This window comes from Lampetra planeri, chromosome 8 (genome assembly GCF_965212315.1).
Source record: "Lampetra planeri chromosome 8, kcLamPlan1.2.h2, whole genome shotgun sequence".
Lineage (NCBI taxonomy): Eukaryota > Metazoa > Chordata > Hyperoartia > Petromyzontiformes > Petromyzontidae > Lampetra > Lampetra planeri.
The window spans coordinates 4,494,816-4,512,030 of NC_136114.1; the positions used below are offsets into that span (position 1 = coordinate 4,494,816).

At 47.6% G+C, this 17,215-nt stretch overlaps 1 protein-coding gene across 1 annotated transcript in view; it reads right to left on the reverse strand.

Annotated features, from left to right (window-relative positions):
* Positions 1-15,755, reverse strand: part of LOC144720223 (tetraspanin-18-like) — a 104,624-nt gene extending 88,869 nt beyond the window's left edge. The window contains exon 1 of the mRNA XM_078596746.1: positions 15,610-15,755. The gene's annotated coding sequence lies outside the window, so the exon portion shown is untranslated. The remainder of the gene's footprint in view (positions 1-15,609) is intronic.
* Between the last annotated feature and the right edge of the window lie 1,460 nt (positions 15,756-17,215).

Genomic DNA, 17,215 nt, shown 5'->3' on the forward strand with positions numbered 1-17,215 from the left:
CCTTGCAGTCACGAAAGCTTCAAATCTAGAATTAACCTTTAAGTGTCGTCACGACTGATTGATTACAGGAGTTAATAAAGGGCAGGCATATCCAGTATCATGACGCTAATACAATTCTAAGCTTCCCTTCTTGTAGTGGGCTATCACGTCCCGTCACTCCTCTGTGTTTTATAACTCAGTGAGTGCGAACAAGTGAACCGCCTTGGTCTGGACTCATGGGGGCTATGTTAAAAGGCACTTGTTCCCGTGTTCATAATCCTGTCGTGTCACACGTGTTCTTGTGTACACGTGCCTGGAGGGCTTTACGGCACATCCGCCCAATGTTGACGACTGCCGCAGCAAACACTCTGGCTCGCAGCATTGCTGGCACTCGCCTTGATTAATGCAACGCCATCCTTACACGGACTGAAGTAAAACGCCTCGACAAACCACACAGCGGCTTTAAAAACAACCTGTCATGGGCACGGCCGTACGGCGTCCGTGGCTTCACTAAAAAAACTTACACTTGCCTCTACCATCAAATCAAGGACACGGTGCAACATCGCTATCATGTGCCAGCTCTCTCTCTCAAGGTCTCCCGCTATACCTCCCCAACCTCCTCTCGCTCCACTGACCACTGCAAACCCCCACGTCCTACGGAGTACGTCCAACGACTCAGTCATCGTGACCAGAACCACGACTGCCCTGGCAGAGCGGCGTTTCTCCGCAGTTGTACCAGCAGCCAACTGCACGTGCTCAACACCCAAGCGCCATTGTCCATCGTCAAGTAGCAGCTCAATGCTCTCACCCATCCAGGCCCTCACCTGTTCAATCCCTCACCCATTCAGACTCTCACCTGTCCACGATCTCACGATTGTAAAATACGTGTTTGCTCTAGAATCTGGTATGTTCATCTGTGTGCCCTTTCTCAGCACATTGGTGCAGCATTACGAATCGCAACCCCCGCCATGTGGCGCTGCGGTTGGAGCACGTGACTACCCAGCACACATCAACACCCCTGCCTCGTCTACTCCTTCTCCGCCTACAAGGCCTTCTGCCAATGGGCACAAACACTACAGACACACGTGCTTGCAGTATTTGTAGGACGATCACTAAATAGCAACACTCTTTTATGTGCTATGAAGAAGTAGCCACTGCCATGAATGTTGCTTATTATGCGTTTTATGTTAAGGCCACGTAGTGTTATTGACGAAATTGTCGAAGTTTTTTTTTATTTTTGGTAATTGTGCTTCTGCACCACTGCCAAATCGACAGCACCACCATTGTTTTTTTTATTTTACCAGGTAAGACCCACTGGCCGATATAGCTCTGAACGCGTGTTGCTTCTCAGTGTGCAGGAATAAAGCAGAGGGCTCGGAGAAAAATCCACGCAACCACAGGGAGAGAGACACGCAAACTCCAAATATACAGCAGGCGTCACGGTCGGGATCGAACCCATGGCCTCCTGTATACCAGGCGAGGTAGATAACATCTCGCCACCGTAGGGCCCTGACCAAATACCTGGGATGAGATTCAGATTACATTGTTTTTTTTATTTGGACGTTGAGATGTTGAGGGTAAAGTTGTATATTTTACTGATGTAAAAATATATATGTAATTTTAATGACTTTCATGTAATCATCGTAAACATTCATATTTTAATATTTTTACGTGAGGTTCCATGATTAAAAACAATCATTGTAATATGAACGTTAGTATATTCAACTTTTTTTTAAACGAAAAAGCGATGTCAAACATCGTCGAAATCAGGTCACGTGACGTCACTTTCAGCGTGAAAGTCACGGGCGTGACATCATGGGAGAGACACCACTCCCTGTGCCGTCACACCTCTGGGTCAAATCGAAGCAAAGCCAAACTCGGATCATCGAAACTTTTGTATCTAGGCCTGATTTGTTTTTATTATTTATATGAATATCGGGAACAGATCTGTAGTATGCATTGTTTAGATGACGAACACTACGTACACGTTTCAAATGGTGCAGCGCCGTGTTAGATACTATGTCTGTATGTTGAACTTATTTCGCACCGTACGTAGCATACCGTGCTAATCGGAGGTGCAGGGGAAGGACAACAAACTAAACACAAAAAAGCACTTCTAAAGAAACGAGTTTTTTTATCCAGATTTAAAAGTGCAAAGCTCCATTGGCTTCCTAATAATTAACATCTGAATAAAGAGTCACAGAAGCAAACGAGACAATGGGAAATTTTTATTTGTCTACCCTTACAGGGCAAGTGTGAATTACAATCAACATTATTCAGCAGCCTGGCGTCTGCTCTAATAGTCCACCTATGGGAACGTTAGACTTGATCCTTGGGGCATCAGTAAAAGGGTTGAACATTACAGAAGTTGCTGTCTTGGGACAGACGCTCATGCAAAAAAAAAACAGAGTGCATTCTTTAATTAACAGCTGTGAAACTGACAATGACAGTCTTGCAACACATGATTAATAACTCCAGAGTGACGAATATGCATGCTCTTTTTAACACCGCGGTATGAACACTGCAGGCGTTTCCAATGCTCACATTGACGTGTGACGGGGTCTGCATTGCAAACCCTGCGAACATCGGACACCCGCTGGAGCTGCTAACGTTCACCGCAATCACGCTACATTAGACGCAGAAAGCTGTTGCTGGCTGCCTGTGAGTCCTGTATTGACTGCTCACGGCAGGACAGCAGAGGGCCTGGAGAATGCTCACACTGCAGTGGGGAATGAATCTCCACCTCTGCACAATGAGGTCAGCAATCTATCCTGTGGGCCACGTCTGAGAAGCAAAGACAAATATCCCCCATACAGACGTACCGATTTCATCATGAAGCCTCCTTTGCCAGTACCAAAATATACTAATAGGGTTTTTTCCCCTTTTTTCTGGCAACAAAACTGACACCTTTTGCAAGCAATCATGTTAACATGAACCACAATACTTGCAGTCAAATGCACTTTTGGTGTGCCTTTTGGAGTCATCTGGTCGAAAACCATATGAGCCTTGGCTCTAAAAAAGCTGTCTCTGGTGTGGACCAATCAGTTTCAAGGACAATGCATAAATTATCAGAGTATTGTTTTTTGTTTGCATTTGACTGCAAGTATTGTGGTTAATGTTAACATGATTCCTTGCCAAAGGTGTCAGTTTTGTTGCCAGAAAAAGGGGAAAAAAACCCTATTAGACATACCGATTGTTGAGGCAAGCACAAATACCGAGTACACTAGGAGGTCGTGTTTCCAGAAACATGCCCGACCGCCTTTGTCTCCCCAGTCCTGATGTTTACACATCGCACCAGTAACTCATGTAATGCTGGGTTGATTTAGGGGAAGCTCAGGACTGGTTAAAATCTTCGCCATTGGTGTTAATCATGGCCAGAGATTGAATCGGCTTTGAAGGGCAGTGCGCTAGCCACTGTGCCACTGCTCCACACACTGTCTCTTCAAGAGGCATCTGCCGTGATGCAAGCGAGCTCCTCATGCACCAATTCCACTGTGGCGCTGACACGAGAAGGCAGATGGCCTGAGAAAACGTTCACCAAGATTTTAACTCAACCATTTCATTTGGAGTCGATCACTCTCTAACGTAGCACCACCAGGCTACTGAGTTTACTCGTGGTCTCTGCCATAGTAACGGGGAATTTCCGTCACTGGCCCAGCACACCAGTTCAAAAGTTGTATAACGATTGTTTTTTAATGTATTGCTTTTATTAACTTTTTTTCGGTAAGACTTTGGCGGATTTTAAGTCACGCTATATAAAAGGACAGTCCTGTGAATCAAATCAGTGTCGCCCTCGGGCATGTGAGCTGTAACGCGTAATGTCTATAAACGCAGACGTTCTGAGAACTACACAAGGAACATTTGAACAGTGATGACCTCTCACTGCATAGCGTCGACAGAACACAAACCATTTGCATCGCTCTGGGCATGTGCATTGCTATGCATGAAATGCAATTGCATGGCTACGTATTGAATTGACATGCAGTGTACCAGTATAACATAAAGATAGATAAATGTCATCAGACCTGCAATTAGTTTCCATGCAGAGCACATTATACAAACATTATTACACTCAATCGCTATGCTTTCCCACCTGATCTCCTTTCAAAGTGGGCGTCATGGTGGTGAGATGTGAACTACCTCGCATGGTGTACAAGACATCGTGGGTTCGATCCTGATCCTGACGCCCGTGTGCATGTTCTCTCCGTGGTGGCGTGGATTATTCTCCGGGTCTTGTTTCCCTCCACATTTAGAAACATGTGTGTAGACTATTTGGCTGCTATAAATTCCCACACTATGAGTCATTGCGTTGTGGCCAGGTCATTTCTAAAAAAAAATGAGCTATGTAGCTCAGTGGGCCTTAACTGGTAAAATAAAAAACATTCAAAATAAGACTCACCGCCTTATTACAGTCAGTGTCTCTGGACTGAAACGTACAATCAAGGTGGCACTCAGCTCTGTCAAGGACACTCGGAGTCAGTGATGGGAAATTCCACATTCCTATGGCACGCACCAGGGTCTCCGCTCTTTAATGACCGCAGTTGACCTCCCACAAAATGGTGCTCACTTTATAGAGTGTGGGCATAAAGCAGAGTTTGAGAAAACCATAACCATTTTAGTTTTTGCTGCGGGCAATTTAAATTAAATAAAGGAAGTGATAGACTAACTTAATTTGGAAATCTGCAAAGAGTTGGGGGCTCGACAAAAAATGTGAGCAAAACAAGAGTGTTGTCCAACGAGCTTGTTCAACAATCGAAGACATCTGCCAGAGAGACACGCCTGGGAAACACACGAGAGTATCGGCACCGAGAACAAAATGATCAACAACAACAAAAATAGAGCGAGGGTTGTGAGCCGTCGTAAAAAAAAAATAAAAAAGTAACATGTGTTAAAAGAAAACCCGTTTTGTTTTTAGTCACCACTGTGTATTTCGCGCTGTGAAATATGCATCAGGTATGTGAGCATTGACAACGAAAATGGAACAAACCCTTGAATAGCGGCTCAAAGGAAGCGTGAAGCGGTAAATGCTTGGCGCTACGCTGAGACGAAGAGGGAGGAGCACATGGATCAGGGGACATATTGCAAGTTAGAGACGTGGCACGAAACCACGTTGACCTGCGTGGGTCACGTCGCTAGATGGGATGAGGCCCGCTGGTTCCGAGACTAACGACAGAGCAGCAGCCAAAGGAGTTAAACTCGCCCGAGACCGCATCCGCCGTGTCCATGAAACCAGCTCGGAGACGGCGAGATGGATTGTTAACATTACGGAACGACGGCGGGGAGGCGTTCACCCAACAGTGCTGGCGATGATGAGTCAAAATTGACCATCGGCTTGTAAATGCTACCGTGGAAGCGCCATCAGACTGAATGTCCCCCATTACACAGTGGGCGCTAATGTCCACCGTTTAACATGCTAATTTGGCTTTCAAGTGAGGCTTACATAACACAGGGACCGTTAATTGAAGTTGCATAACCTGCGTTGATTTGCTTTCGTTACCTACACTTGCTTACTCAGTTAATTCACATGTTTGTCCGGGGCTTTTTGCATTTATCAATGATTCACCTTTTCGTGAGCGATCGCTGATTGTCGCAGAGGTTCCTCCTCGTGCACTAAATAATGTATGCAGCGAAAATTTTCCACACGGCACATACACGGACGACCTTACCGGTTTACAAAGCTCCGTGGTTATTAAATCTCATTGAATTGATTCGAGACGAGAGCACCACATTTAATTAAATATTTCGTCTTGCGAATTACCTTGTGCAACCGCATTAGACGAGTTAATGCATTTCTGTAAGTCGGAGTGATTTCATATGTTGTTGCAATTTGTATTCATCTCGTAAGCGCGATTCTTTCATTTGCGGCAATGCAATAAAGGCAATACATTGACGGGGGGGGGGGGCTCACTTTATTATATTACATGTAAAGAATGAATTCACAAGAGAAACATTACTGCCTTTGAAAATGCCCATAATTGAAGCACTAACTCTTACAAACACTATGCGTTCAAAACATAACATCTATGCTGCACGTGTGTCCTTCCTCACACCACTCTCGACGGACCTGTGCCAGTGGCAAAAGTTCCATGTCCCCATGACAGGACCAGTCCATCCAATGTGCAAAGAGTGTTGGCTACCCACAATGCAATGTCTTCTTGTCTATTTTTTTTTATATGTCAAGGTTAGAGCACTGAACCAGCACCGCTGAGATTTCTGGGAAAAATCGTGAGTATCTCCTGCGATTTAACGGGTTTCACAAGTACAGAGAAAGATGGTGATCTCAACACGTTCACCAATGACTGCACACACACACACACAAAACCCGATGGATTCAGTTTGGGTTTCCACTTAATTTGGCTAGACATCAGCTCTGGGAATTGAAATTGCCACTCTCATAGTGTGTGTAGCAGGGTGGGTGGGAATGCCATTGGCTGGATTCGAGGAGTGCTTCAGTGAGATCTACTTCCGTGAACCATTCTCTGTGCAGTGCTCCTCTTGTGAGTTCCAAATGCATGTTTCGCCTCATGACATGACACCAATAGCGCAATTGGGATACATCTGAGGGGGGGGGGCGGGGGATTAAAATGAAACCATCCCTGGCTTTAATATGTTTGAAAGCCATCATTGATATTATTTAACAATTTCAGCATGAGCAAAAACCTTTATTATGAATGAGCAATGTGTAACCATCCCAAATATATATTAATTCACATTGATTTCACAAAGCCAGGGGGAGACATTTTCTTGGCCAGATTTGACACTTTGTGAAAAAATAAATTGTACATTCTTTAAGGGGCTGTCTGGTGTCGTTAAACTGTACACGATCTGATTCGTTTATTTTAAAGTCACACGTCAGGATAATTACTCAACACTTTAATGATTTATTCAGTGATGGAGAGATGCGTCGCATATACACACACGATTAAAATGAACACATGCACACACCCCCATAAAGGCAACGACTTCAGTGTTGTGGCAAGTGCTGTTAGCAAGCACCTATTAAGTCCTTCAGAGTGTGGCCAGCACCAGCTCCATATGTCGATGTATCAGCGCTGATGTCCACGCACTACGTCAAGTACTAATTTAAGGCTGAGACAACCTACAGGTGGCCCAGGACAGGTTTAGATACCGCTTTCAAGGTTCGCAGCACAGGCCAAAAAAACAATGCCACTGCTCCTCATGTACTCAGAGACAAAGAGCCGCCCTGTAGCTTCCACAGACTGTTGGTGGCCAACCCCATGCTGGGCTACCTGTGGCTCTCCAATGGTGATGTTTACGCACCACACCAGGTACTAATATGAGACCGAGTAGACCAAGGGGAGGCCCAGGACTGCTTCAGATATTCGTCAATGATGTTGACCATGAGCAGGAGTCGAATTCGGCTTGCCAGGTTCATAGCGCAGTGCGCTAACCACTGTACTACCCTACCCCACATGTATGCACACATACAAAAAGACAAAGATCCCCCTCATAGCCTGCTAGACTTTCAGTGCAAGTGCTGTTAGTGAGCACCTATGAAGGCCAGCATGGCACAAGAGGGAGTGGGTGACCAGCACCAAGACCAGCTCCCTTTGTCTTCTTAGTGGTACTCATTTGAGGCCGAGTCGACCTAGGGGAGGCCCAGGACCGGTTCAGATAATCGTCACTAGTGTTGGCCGTATATACACACCCACTCACAGTTGCATTCTCAATGACAGTATGCATCTGACACATGCTAAATGTCTTGGCCCTAGGAGACAGCAAATTTTCCGTTCTAAAACCAAATCCTCAAAGGTGACACTTTTCATGTTTATGATGAAACATAGCCAGGTCAGTGCATGATGAGTGAGTCATTGAGACCTGCCGTGCTTGGCCATGCTATCAATGGGAGTGAGGGGCAGTTTATGAGTTGCACTGTAAGACTGCTATTGTTGGCTAGATTCCATTCCAATGCTAGGCTCTCCTTCCGCGCATGTTGCCCATGTTTTAAAACCACCACGTGGGATGGCACCAAGAAGACCAGTGCCTTATTAGTCCGACTGGGTGGGGCGCTGTTGGCAGAGCCCTTGACTCCAAGGTGCTGCTGTGTTCCAGTCTCGGTCGGCGGTTCACTCAGCCCACCCACCGTCCCGTTCCCCGGGAGGAGGAGGCGGAGAGAAACAACCAAGCCACAGGTGTCGAGCCCAAGTGGCTCAAGGCGAACCCGATTCGTGAACACAATAGGGGTGGATACAAATATCAGCTCGAACCTAGATCGTGATAAAACTAATACCCCTAACATTTTCATGACGGTGATATCATCAAGTTGTGCGGCTCGTGCAATAAGTACGGTGCTAAAGAAGTTCAACATACATTACGATGTTGAATCACGTGAAGCACTCAATTCTGCATGTCGAGATGAACTGAGTGAGAGCGACAAGTTTTACAATAAGTCCGGGGTGGTTGCCCCCTCGGAAGGACTTGCCCCCACCGCGGGAATGTGGAATTCCCACCAGTGGCTCCGGCTCAGCTCACACTACCCCGTCGCTCGCTTGAGCAAGGGGACACTTGCCCGTTTGAATACCTTATTGCTCATCAATAATAAATGCCGGACGGACCGGCCGACGTGTAAGCGGCGGGATACCCTCAGGGGAACGCCAGGGCTCCGGTAACATTTCACAACCCGACACGCGGGTCTGAAATGAAGTTGCAGCGCAAGACACGGTGTGATCTGCACTCGCTCATTGCCAGGAGGAAAGGGCAGCGAGCGAGCGGTGAGTTGGGAAGGCAGTGGCTATCATGTAATACCGTGACCCATCGGTCTGCAATCGTATCCCGACTCTGAGCGGCCGGAGGAATGTACTCGAACGCGCCGTCCTTTGGAACGAATATTACTCCGCACGCTCCTCCTCCCCAAGCACCCCGCACCTGCCGATGTTGAGGATATCGAAACAATGCCAGAGTCTCGTTGTGTTACGGCGTAGTGGCCAAACTAATGTTGCTAGGGGTTTTATTTTCTCTCTTTTTTTTTAAACGTTTTCAAAGTGTCTCCCCGCTCACCCGAGCAACGGGGCCCCATCACGCACACACCCTTTTGAAAGGAGCAAGCGATTCAGAAAGAAAAAAAATAGAACGTCGTCGATAATGAGTCTCCGCGATTAGTTACTCACTTCGTAGGGCATTTCCAATTCGCCAGTGTTGCACGCGGTGCACGCATCAGCATGAGGGAGAGTGACCTCCGGTCACTGGAGCCTGCGGCAGCGCTCGTCGGCCGCGTTGGTGGTGATGTGAAGGTGTTTGTAGGGGACGGTGCATCCACGTAATGACCACTATTAACTTGCTACAAAGTGGTACTCAAGTTAATAACCCGAAAGAAATAGTCGACCGAGCTGAGCCCACATTAATTTAATTGAACTAAATTGCTATAGATATTTTTTAATGTATTCAGTATATATATTCAGAATATTTACTTAATATTCATATTCATGAAGTAAATATGAAAATAAATCTTCTTTTTAATAACTTTAAGCTATATCGAGCTAAGAAACATTTCACAGCAACACAGGAACCCGCACCGCCTTTACAGCCACATTTACCCGACAAACACCTTGTGGCTAAACTTGTCACGTGCAGAAGAATGTGGAATTTCCATCTGGCTCAGGCCTTTCAGTGGAGGTGACCGCCACTCTAGTGGTGATTTGATGCAGGAGTTATAGCGATGCTTTTTGCATTCGATGCCCTTCATTTAACCTCATTATACCATCATCAGGTTCAATAGCTAAATTACCAAGGGTATCCAAATTGTGTTAATACTGACCGCTAGAATGGATGGATTATAGCTCTTGTGCCACAGGCATTTTCCACAGGTTTACGTTTAGAAAGGGCGGTGTTGTCACCAGCAAGATAGAGTAGGCTGTGGTGGGTGGGGCACACCAGCAGGATAAAGGAGGTTGTGGTGGGTGGGACACACCAGCAGGATAGAGGAAGTTGTGGTGGGTGGGACACACCAGCAAGATAGAGGAAGTTGTGGTGGGTGAGACACACCAGCAGGATGGAGGAAGTTGTGGTGGGTGGGACACACCTGCAGGATAGAGGAAGTTGTGGTGGGTGGGACACACCAGCAGGTAGAGGAGGTTGTGGTGGGTGGGAGACACCAGCAAGATAGAGGAAGTTGTGGTGGGTGGGACACACCAGCAGGATGGAGGAGGTTGTGGTGGGTGGGAGACACCAGCAAGATAGAGGAAGTTGTGGTGGGTGGGACACACCAGCAGGTAGAGGAGGTTGTGGTGGGTGGGACACACCAGCAAGATAGAGGAGGTTGTGGTGGGTGGGACACACCAGCAGGGTAGAGGAGGTTGTGGTGGGTGGGACACACCAGCAGGATAGAGGAAGTTGTGGTGGTTGGGACACACCAGCAAGATAGAGGAAGTTGTGGTGGGTGAGACACACCAGCAGGATAGAGGAAGTTGTGGTGGGTGGGACACACCAGCAGGTAGAGGAGGTTGTGGTGGGTGGGACACACCAGCAGGATATAGGAGGTTGTGGTGGGTGGGACACACCAGCAGGATAGAGGAGGTTGTGGTGGGTGGGACACACCAGCAGGGTAGAGGAGGTTGTGGTGGGTGGGACACACCAGCAGGTAGAGGAGGTAGTGGTGGGTGGGACACACCAGCAGATAGAGGAGGTTGTGGTGGGTGGGACACACCAGCAGATAGAGGAGGTTGTGGTGGGTGGGACACACCAGCAAGATAGAGGAGGTAGTGGTGGGTGGGGCACACCAGCAGGATGGAGGAGGTTGTGGTGGGTGGGACACACCAGCAGATAGAGGAGGTAGTGGTGGGTGGGACACACCAGCAGGGTAGAGGAGGTTGTGGTGGGTGGGACCCGATGATGGGCAGCAACATGAGAAGACCTAATTCCAGATTCTGGGACACATTGGTGGTTGGGTGTCGACCATTAAACAGCTTGGGATCTGCTGGAGTCGTGTGGTGGCATCAACAGCATTAGCCACGATCACCTCCTGGCATTGAGTGTTCGAGGAGGAATCACCTTGATGATCATTCTATCAAGAGCAAATCAAATCTTCACAAGATGAGCATGGTCGAGGCGGGTTACTACTTAGATGAGAGACTGCCTGAGCATACCCAGTGTTTGAGACTAGGGCTGCGAGGTGGCAAGGAAATGCAGTACAGCACAGCATTCTTATAAGTATATATCATCACTCGTATGTGTAGGTTTCCTCCAGGTGCTGTGGTTTCCTCCCACGTGCCAAACGCTCATTCACGACATTTGGCCAAATGTCCCAATGCAAGACCTGCCTGCTCATCTCCTGAGACTCTGTGAGCTTTCAGTGGGTAAATATGATCATACTTCCTAAAAGATGCCTTTGTGTGCCAATTGCCTTCATTGGAATAATAAAAAGCACACTTTGTAGGTACTAGATACAATAATAACAAAACATAAAAATGTGACAAAATAGCTTTTGGAGAGACACATTGAATTCTCTAGAAAGTTGTTTGCATAAGTACTGCATGGGTGTATTCGTTTGCATATTTTTCATTTTCCCACGTTCCTTCCGAAAAAAATTGAGCACAATTGAAAAAATAAAATTATATTTGTGCTCGAAAAAATTCCTCTCCGCCATAGTCATATCCCGTCATTAACGATGCAAGGCCTGTTCTTTAACATGGTCACATGGACAGCATGCCTCTTATATTTTCTATAGCACACTGTTAAACAGCTGTTTTACAACTTATTAAAACACTTTGTTTGTGTTGGAATGCTAATATATGTAACGCCACACAATGACAAGGCTCACTTACGATCGACTAACTTTATTAAAAAAAATTGCATTGTCATTCTACGAGTGCAGTGCCCACGAGATATAATTCTTGATTTTTAGAAACTGCGGTAATGTTTGCTGAAACTAAATAAATTAAAAGTTTTAAGTGTTATCCCATTACTTAAACAATTTCTGGGCAGCGTTCATCTCTGTTGGTGGTCCTAAGACAGCGATTCAAATAAAGCATTCCTATTGTGGGGACCAGTCTGTCCATAGGACACCCTCTGTTGACTTGCTACAAAGTGGCATTCATATTATAGACCCCCAGAGGGAGACGGGCTGAGTCGACCTTTGACCAAGATTAGAACTGGAAACCTTCTGATTGTGAGGCAAGAGGCTCCAAGCCACAACGCCACCCAGCTGGATAAACAGATATCAACACACCAGTCACGAGAAGAGGCTATTGTGCACCACCACCATCAGGGCCCCAACTCCAGGATTCAACGTTACCCACAACCAAGCGGGAAGAAGAATGACCGACGCAAGTTGGTTCGTTCACATGCCCCTTGATATAGAAATAATTGGCGATCGCCATCGGCGAAAATGAGAGTTTTAAGATGGCAACAATGCCCTCGTTATAACAAATAAAGACCGAGTGGGTTTTTTTTTGTATCGCTTAAATGAGCGTGTTGTCATTGAGGAGGTTCTCATCTCTTATTTACAGCCCTGAGCCAGTGGCAAAAACATTTCACATGCCTATGGCAGGGGTGAGGTCGTATACGGGCAAACCACTGTTGACTTCCTCACAAATCGGTACTCACTTTATAGACCCTGGAAGGATGATGGTGCCGAGCTAACACCGATTGCGAGGTGCTCGCTGAGCCACCCAAAACGGTTTCATTACGAAATGCGACTTGAAGTATTGTTACCGTAGGCATTTCGTGATTAAATTTGAACCATCTGTTTTACTGGGCTCAAGGGTAAAAATATTTAACTTTTTTTTTTACGCCAAACTGACAAAAGAATGGCTTGTTGGCATGCGCACACACCCGTTGACTCAAATGAATTATAAATACATGTGGCGCTGGTTTATGCAATGTTCCCCGTCGTCTATTAACCAAACAAGGGGGTTTGATTCGCGTGTGGGCAAATGTTCCTCTTTGCCCAAACGTCTTTTTTGCAGAAATCGATCCGATCCCTCCATCGTCAACGAGGCAAATCGCCGAGGTGACGGGTCTCAGCCATTTCCTCAAAATGAGAATCAGAATCTCCAAGTGTTTTTTTACTTTCACTTTTCAATCATCGCTTTGTGACCACTCTATTTTTCCAAGCACCTTTCTTAATTCGAGTCCATGACACGGAGTTCATACTTTTGGTACCAGCTCATATCATTGCAAAGAAACTGTCTCCACGATCGGTGCCTGTCTCCGTTGGTTATGCCCAAGTCACCCGCGGATATTCCGCATTCTTATGGCAAGGGTCAGTCTATCCATGAAGTCAAAGTCAACGTGATTTCCTGCTAAAATCAACATTGAGGTCGTGCATATCTCCCCCATAAAAGCTGGGAGCCCGTGGTGGAAATTCCCACATTCATCTCGCAAGGACCGGTCTCTGCATAGGACAAAGTGAACTTCCCACAAACTAGTACTTGATTTATCAACCCTGAACAACATGATGGGCCGAGTCAATCCCGATCCAGGATTTCAACTCGTAACCTTCCAACAGCGAGTAGAGTGCTCTGACACCTGCGCCACTTGCCCTGCATTGTGGACACATTCATACTCTGTGCATCACACACAATCGCGCACACACGTGATCATGGATATATAAAGGGAACTAATATATACCACGGGTGTATAGTTACGCGATCTAACCCAAAATCACCTCGTTTGTGGATAATATTGGTCGCAAAAGCCCACGTGTTAAACTTCCATATAGTTCCGAATTTACCATACAGAATACATACACAAAGCATCCAAAGACAAAGGTCGCTTTCGTGTAGATCGAGGCAAGTGCTGACGATGACAAGCAGCGCACGCTAGGATTGCTCTCTAGCCCCTGTTGCTGCCAGAATAAGCGCCGTTTGCAATCATCCATTAAGGAGGACGCGCGCACACACACACACGACGTCATAAACAAATACATGCACGTGAGCATGATTCATTCATACTACGTGGCAGTTCTGTGCACGTAGTGCAGCTAATTACCTGGTTCAAACTCTTAGGTTTTTTCGGTAAAGCCACGTAGGTAAAAAATAAAATTATAATTATTAAAAGTAAAATAAAAATAAAAATCACGACGTTTCGGAGGCAACACTTGGTTCAAAGTTGCAGCCGGGCTCACACTCGGATTGCAACAAGTCAGAACGCACGCGGACGCGTTTCGCCGTCTGCCGTGACTCGTAAAGCCGCCCAGATGGGCATGTGTGGGCACAACACAGAGCTTCATTGCTCATCGGATTCCTCCAGTCTACATAAAGATTCAGATTCGGATCCGTGTCCCCCCGTGGAGCGCCTGGTCCTGTTAGCTAACACTGAGGCCAGCAACGCATCGCCAGACGGGGGTTGTGTGGCCAGCACCACACCTGGCCGCCTTTGTCTCCCCCCGGGTACTGCCGTTGACACGGCACCCCAAGGACTCGCTCGACGCTGAGTTGACCATGAGAAGCCAGAGTACAGTCCCGTGTAGGATCACCAGATGCCACTTTCAAGGTTTGTAGCAGAGTGCTAAAAGCGAGTGCCGCCCTCCCCACGCACACAGAGACAAAGATCACCCGTATAGCCTGTAACAGACTGTTGAGGCAAGTGCTGTTAGCGAGCACCTATTAAGGCCTGCACGGCACAACCAGAGGGGTGGGTGGTCAGCACCACGCCCGGGCCGCCTGACGGCTCAATAGTGGCGGTGTTTACACACCGCGACAGGCACTCATTTGAGGCCGAGTCGACCTAGGGGACGCTCAGGACGGGTTCCAAACATCGTCACTGTTATTTCCTGCAGGCGGGGATCGAGCTCGGGTTGCTGGGCTCGCATCGCGATAACCACTGCGCCACCGCTCCCCACACAGAGACACACAGAGACACACACAGAGACACACACAGACACACAGAGACACACACAGACACACAGAGAAACACAGACACACAGAGAAACACAGACACATAGAGACACACAGACACACAGAGACACAGAGACAAACAGAGACACAGACACACACAGACACACACAGAGACACACACAGACACACACACAGACACAGAGACACACAGACAAACAGAGGCACAGAGACACACAGACACACAAAGATACACACAGACGCACGCGTACAAAGGTGTCACATTTACCGCCGCAGTCATTCGGCAATGCAAAAGGTGCCAGTGTTGTTGAGTTGGGGATGATACGGCCAGCCACTCACTCGCGCGTGCATGTCTGGGATCCTTAACACGATGTCCGAACCAACTTACTATCAAGAACACAACAAAGACAAAGATCCCCCGTGTAGCCTTAACAGACGGTAGGGGGCAAGTGCTGTTAGCGAGCACCTATAAAGGCCGGCACGGCACACGAGGGGGTGGGTTGCCGGCACCACGCGCGGCCGCCTTTGTCTCCCTGGCCGTGATATTTAGACACTGCACCGGGTTACTCATTTGAGGCTAAGTCGCCCTAGGGGAGGTCCAGGACCGGTTCAGGTTAACAGCCACCGGTGTTGGACCGCGAGCAGGGAATCGAACCCGGGACCGCCAGGTTCGTTAGCGCAGCGCGTTAACCGCTACACCACCGCTCCCCACCATCAAGAACACACAGACACACACACACAGGCACACACACACACAGACGCACACTTACGAAAGAGTTTCCGCTCCCGTTCGCCGTGAGAGTGGTGCAGCACATACCCAAACTCGGCTCTGCTCCGTGACTCTGAAGCGCCACAGTCCAAACCCAGCGCGTGGCGCAAAGGAAACCAGAGCCAGGGACAAGCCTCCCCCACACGCGTGCCGTGCGTTCGTGTGTGCGCGCCGACACGAGGCTGAGCGCGACTGCGAGTTGAGAGCCCTCCTACTCTTCCTGCCTCCCTCCCGCATGCCCTTCCCTGCCTCGTTCCCTTCCTAGCTAGCTCCATCCCTCCCACCTTAACCCCCTCGCTCCCTTCCCTACCTCATTCCCTCGCTCGCTCCTTCCCTCGTGTTTTTTTACGTTCAGAGGAAACAAGAAGATGCTCGGTGTAGTCGGCACTTTGCTTCGTTCATAATTTCGGTTTTTTTTTCAATGCTTTGCGTTATGTGCCCTCCCCCCCACTTTTAAAATGAAAGATTTCACAACAGATTTTACGCTCTGCTCTCCTCCTTCTAACTCCTTCCTTCTCTCTGTACCCCCTCTCTCTCTACCCCCTCTCTCCCTCCTCTAGGTCTATGTTCCCCCTGTTTTCTATGTTATTTGTTTTCTCGCTCCATCCCTCCCTCCTTCCCTCGCTCTCTCCATCTCACCGGGCTCCCACCCTGCCCTTCCCCGCACGACGTTCGCTAAGCCAAAGGGGGCTTCTTGCGAGCCAGAGTTCAGCGTCTCGACCAATCAGAGAGGCGAGAGAGACAGAGGCACGGAGTGAAATGTGGAATAAGAAGAAACGCAAATTTAATGGAAACGGGCCCAAGCTTGCGTGGCCCCAGCGACCAAGAGAGTCGATCGTGCCCATTGTGTGCTTCACAACGCATTGTCGCTGCAGCTTTTCTGAAATGAGTGGGCAGTAGGGAGTCAATCAATCGCTTATAAAGTGTGGGGAGGGGGCATTTTTTTTGTTTTGTTTAAGGAATGCCCAATGAAATTCTCCTCCATAGACAGAAAGGAATGCACTGTGCTTATGCATTCCTGTCGGAGCCTCTGCTGTTTTTCTGTCGGGTTTTGCGTTGGGTGCTCGTTGTTGGGTTACTCACTATTTAACTTTAGTTGGGAGGGGGTTTTGTTGCGTTATCAGCAATGCTTTTTTTTTCAATCGGATTGTCAACTTCAATCTATTTTAAAAGCACGGCGTTCCGTTTGTTCGTTAACTAAGTGATAAGAGCCTTTCAGAAGACTTGAATCAAAAAGTTATAGCAAGTGGACCCCCACCCCAGATGTGGGGGTAGAAAGTTGATCCAACAGAGTTACAAAAATTGTCGAACCCTACCTCCCCCCCCCTAAAAAAAAATGCCTCCTGTAGGCATATATACCTACACACTCTACATATATACTTACACACTCTACATACAATAGAGTCCAGATGTCGTTGTGGGCAGGAGCTAGAATTTCGGCGGCCCGAAATTCTCGTATTTTAAAAGGGAAGATTGAAGTATCACGTGGTGCTGTGACGGAGTGCGCAACTCACAATCATTGACAACCGTGGACAATCCTCGAATGGATTAAGGCCTTACCAAACCCGCACCTTCTCTCACTTATCCTGCGGTGTAATAGTGTAGCCTGCACCTGTACACGGGCTGAATCCATCGCTCCATTTCAACGGTGGAC